Below are 5,568 nucleotides of genomic sequence, written 5' to 3' on the forward strand. Positions count from 1 at the left end.
CCTCAGGTAGTGAGATTTGAAGGCTGAAGGGGATTCTACTGCTTCGAATTGGAGTCATTTGGGGGTTTCTTTACATGCCTGGTAGTTGAAGTCTGGTGGCTAAGACCTCAGCTGAGCTGTTGGCTATAATACCTTCACATGGCCTCTGCATATGCCTGTTTGCATGGGATAGTTTGGGCTTCCTCACAGCATGGAAGCTGGAATCTAACAGTCAATATCTCAAAAAGGCAAGGGGGGGAGTGTGTGTTATTTATCTAACCTACCTTGGAAGTCACATACTATCACTTCTATCATACACCATCAGGTTAAGAGAATTAGAGATATGTCCAGGTTCATGGGCTGTCAAGGTGGCATTGTAAGAAATGTATGTGACATGGGAGTGTTGTGGCTATCTTTGTAAGATAAAATCTGCCATTGAGATGAATCATTGAATTGAGAACTGTAAAAAAATTAGTAAGGACAATTAGAAGGCCAATATAGTTGAAAACATTATAATAGAAAATTTTTCTTGCTGTGAATGAGTTAAAATCTTTTTACCCAAATGAATTACATCTCACAGTACTATAAAACTCACAAATCATATTACTGAGACATTTCATCAATCTTGAATAAATATGAAAAACAGGAGACACTGGCATCCTGGAAGATTGGTATATATTATTCTGTCCACAGGAGGAAAAAGATAGACTCTGTATATGACAGTTCAGGTACGATTCTAGAGTCTAGTAAATTAAGGGATATATATATATATATATATATATATATATATATCCCTTTATATATATATATATATATATATCCCTTTATATATATATATATATATATATATATATATATATACACACACATACATATATCCCTTAATTTACTGGACTCTAGAATCATACCTATACATATACATCGTACATATCGTACATATACATATATATACATACATATACATACATATATACGTGTGTGTGTGTGTATATATGTGTGTGTGTGTGTGTGTGTGTGTGTGTGTGTATGAAGCAAGTGTGATACCACTTTCTTATATATCCATGGAAGATATTGCTAAATAATCAGCTCATGGAATTCTTGACTGCTATGTTTGGACAGGACCTACAATCATTGTCAAAATTATGCTGTAAGCAGCCACTACCAATTAGTTGTTGGCACGTTGAGTTGAAACCTACTTCTTACTTAGAAACAAAAACCCCTAGAACATCTGTGACAGTGCTTCACAATTCTAGTGTGCATAGGCATCATAAGAGGAACTTTCATAAAAATGCAGATTTTCAGGCCCAGATATTCTGAGTCAGCAGGTTTTGGATAATTTTCTTTGAAATACTTCAGTATAGACTGTGTGATATGAACATGTGTGTCTGTAGTTACTTTTAATCTGTATCCTTGTCATGGTTAGTTGCCTTAATCAGAGACCTACACTCTAGGGTGGTTGGCTAGTATTTTATCAAAAGGAATTCAAACCAAAGGAATTCAATTATATTCGTCTCCAATGAACACTGGAAATTTTGGTATTTGATGAATATCAGAACTGGGTATTTCTTGATGAAATTACTAGTTTTCATAATACGTGGATTTTCTGGAAATATCGTAGAGAGCGTCACTGTCCTTACATACACAGAGTGTAAAAATATAGTGGAGCCAGCAGTCTGCATCCTCAGAAATGGCTTCCAGATTCCTCCATGGGTTGTTTCAGCTGCTAATTTGGAGACATCTTGGTCTCCTGACTGTGACTAGAGAGCATGCTGAATCCTGCTGTGAAAATTGTGCTTCCTTTGCCTCCAGTGAGCCGTTCAAGGAAGGTTCTGTTGGAGTGGTTAGAGGAATTGAGCTCTGGAACTCCAGTGGATTTTTCCAAACTTGTGGCATGATGGTTGCACGTTTGCTAAGCAATGCTGGTGTGTGTGTACCAGGTTTCAGTCTGAGACTTCCATTCTGGGGAGTAGCAGAGAGGAAACTCAGGACCTTCACCTACCATTAATTGTTGGAGGTGCCTGATGTTTCCTAAAAATCCCCTGAAAATTGTACATAACCAAGTTGCAGTAGGTCAGAATCTGACTTACTAGAAGCACTTTAAGTGATTCTGATTTGAGACACACTGAATTAACTTCTGTCTCCTTCCCTGTTTCAATGGAGGACCAGTGGACATTTGGCAGTCGGATGTGGGAATGTTTCAAGCATTGGATGAGTGGCCAGATCTTCCTGAAAAAGAAAACAAGTCCTTTATGATCTTGGGATTTAATTAATTAAAAAAAGATTTAAAACTAATATAATATTACCTCAATGAATACATTTTATTTTATTTTTTTTTTAATTTTTTTTTCAACGTTTATTTTCGGGACAGAGAGAGACAGAGCATGAATGGGGAAGGGGCAGAGAGAGAGGGAGACACAGAATCGGAAACAGGCTCCAGGCTCTGAGCCATCAGCCCAGAGCCTGACGCGGGGCTCGAACTCACGGACCGCGAGATCGTGACCTGGCTGAAGTCAGACGCTTAACCGACTGCGCCACCCAGGCGCCCCAATGAATACATTTTAAAAAGAGGTTTAATAAAAAGTATTTGTTCTGGTTAATAAAAAGGAAAAAAGCTTTGTGAGCCTCAGCATCTGCCTAAAGCCCACATCCAGATAAAGTTTTCTGTAAATGCTTCAAAATGAACCACTGCAGAAAGCCCCCATCTATGATCTAATGATTTTTGCAAAGTCAGAGTAAGTTCACAAGCAAACACAGTTAAGTGAGCTCTGTTCTTTTTTTTTTAAATTACTTTCCTATCTTCAAATGATATCAGGAAGCTAGAGATATCTGGTGGAAAATAATGGGTTTCATTAAAATGCTGTGCTTATAATTCTATTATTGTTTGTGCCTGAAATTATAAGTATGACATCGCAAAGCTAGTCTAGAGAAAAAAATCACGCCTAACATTATTTTTGCAAAATTTCTCATGATGAAAAAGCATTGGAATGCTTTTTGGAATAAGTCTTATAGGGATAGATAAACATCAGTTCTTAAAATATTTAAGCCTATTCCTTCATACTCAGATAATAACGTAGTCGAAATAATGTGCCCCATGCATAATAGGAACTATATAAATTGTTTGTTAACCAACTTTTTGATTGATACAGAGCAAGCGAAGGAAGTATTTTTATGTGGCAAAAGTTGAATATGCACATAGCAATGATATTACAAAACTAGTGTGAGAAGCTTTCTGAATATAAAAATATAGAAGCTTCTGAATCTTGAGAAATCTTCCCTGGGATTTTAGCGTAGGGAACATTTTAGCATAGAAAGGAAAGATTTTAGCGTAGAAAACAAAATCGTTGGGGACCCTTCAGCCTCAAATGGAAAAATGACAGTTGCTGAAAGCCAAGGAGGCCATTTTCTGCCTGGGAATTTGTATTGGAGAGAGAAATGGAATCATTAAATTGATGGCGGGGAGTTTTCAGATTTTTAAAGTGGCTTTGTTTTTCACAAGATCACAATAGATTTCATTGGATCCATCAAAACCTTTTTTTTAAAAAATATTTTTAATATTTGTTTTTGAGAGACAGAGAGAAAGAGAGCAGTTGCACGAGCAGGGGAGGGGCTGAGAGAGAGGGAGACATAGAATCTGAAACAGGCTCCAGACCCCGAAGCTGTCAGCACAGAGCCCGACGCGGGGCTCGAACTCACGAACTGTGAGACCATGACCTGAGCTGGAGTCAGCGCCCAACCAACAGAGCCACCCAGACGCACCTCCATCAAAACCATTTGTATCTCAGCATTGTTCGGTAGCCAATCGAAGTCATGTACATCCTTATCTGAGACAGTGTAAAATTTTATGGTGGCTACTAAGTCATTAAAGAGGATGAATGATCTTGTGCATAATTTTAATAGATGTAATGACAATATATTTGAGTTATTTGGATATCACCATCCCCAAGGAACCTATTTCTGTCACAGTTGGTGAACCTAAACGCCCTCTCAACTTCTCAAATACTGCAGATGATGATGACCACGTGTTTTTTTTTTTTTAAATGTTTTATTTTATGTTTGAGAGACAGAGAGAGACAGAGTGTGAGTGGGTGAGGGGCAGAGAGAGAGGGAAACACAGAATCTGAAGCAGGCTCCAGGTTCCAAGCTGTCAGCACAGAGCCTGATGCAGGGCTGGAACTCACGAACTATGAGATCATGACCTGAGTGAAGTCGGATGCTTAACCAACAGAGCCACCCAGGCGCCCCTCGACCAGGTGTTGTTTTGTTGCTGTTCTTTCTATGTGGCTTTCTTTCGTAATATTTAGAAATAGAGCAAATGTGCATTGAGAAAAACCTCTTTTTTTCTTCAGGAAATAGTAAAGGCTGCTAATTTGATATAACAGACTACCCAGTTTGTTGATTTTTAATTCTGATTATGCATCTGCTGTGAAATAAACTATTTAATTTATCTGATTAATAAAAGCATGCTGGTGGTTATTGGTGACATGAAAGTCAAATAACAATTGGACCAGAATTTTCATTTCTTAATCAGTTGCTTGGGGTTTTTCCCTTCTAAAATTGTGAGCTATGTTAAAGAGTTTCCTGTTTTGTGTGTTATGGTTCCCCAGAGAATAGAACATTAAGGACAAAAATAGTTTAACAATGAAAAGAGACCGGGAAATGAAGGGGTGATGTGGGTGTACTATGTCAAGAAAAAGGCAGAAATGCTGGTTAGCTTTCTTGGATAATAGTAAACAAAATACGCTGTTTACTCACACTATTCTACTGAATATTTCTTTTTTTAAAATCAGTAATGACTTTAGTAATGAGAGCAGTGTTTGCTTTGAGTTTTTTTTCTTTCATATTATTTCTTTGTGTCATTGCATGTTATGTTTAATAGAAGCTGGGTTTGTGGTTATTTTAAAGTGGCATTTATTGGGGCGCCTGGGTGGCGCAGTCGGTTGAGCGTCCGACTTCAGCCAGGTCACCATCTCGCGGTCCGTGAGTTCGAGCCCCGCCTCGGGCTCTGGGCTGATGGCTCAGAGCCTGGAGCCTGTTTCCGATTCTGTGTCTCCCTCTCTCTCTGCCCCTCCCCCGTTCATGCTCTGTCTCTCTCTGTCCCAAAAATAAATAAACGTTGAAAAAAAAATTTTTTTTTAAAGTGGCATTTATAGAGACTATTTATGTAAATTTTTCACTCTGCCATGGTAGCCTGATTCTTCAGATGGCCCCTGCTGTTTCAAAGGCTGTTGTGGACCAAGAGCAGTTCTGGAATTACTCAGCTGTTGAACTCAGAGGGACTTTGGAGATGATCTTGTCCAATGCCGTTTCACAGATGATGAATCTGAGGGTGGAAGAGGTTGAGTGACTTGGCTTCTACTTGTTATTGGCAGACCCTGAGTTAGAGCATGGTTTTGTCAGTCCTGATCCAATGATTTCTTTTTTCTTTTTTTTAAATGAACCTTTTATTTTGAGATTGTTGTATATTCACACGCAGTTGTATGAAACAGAGATCCTTTATACCCTTTACCCAGTTTTCTCCCATGGTAACATCTTGCAAAACGATAGCACAATAGCACAACCAGAATATTGACCTTGACACCATCAGGATAT

The sequence above is a fragment of the Herpailurus yagouaroundi genome, unplaced genomic scaffold (assembly GCF_014898765.1).
Source record: "Herpailurus yagouaroundi ecotype Mexico unplaced genomic scaffold, PumYag 28, whole genome shotgun sequence".
NCBI lineage: Eukaryota > Metazoa > Chordata > Mammalia > Carnivora > Felidae > Herpailurus > Herpailurus yagouaroundi.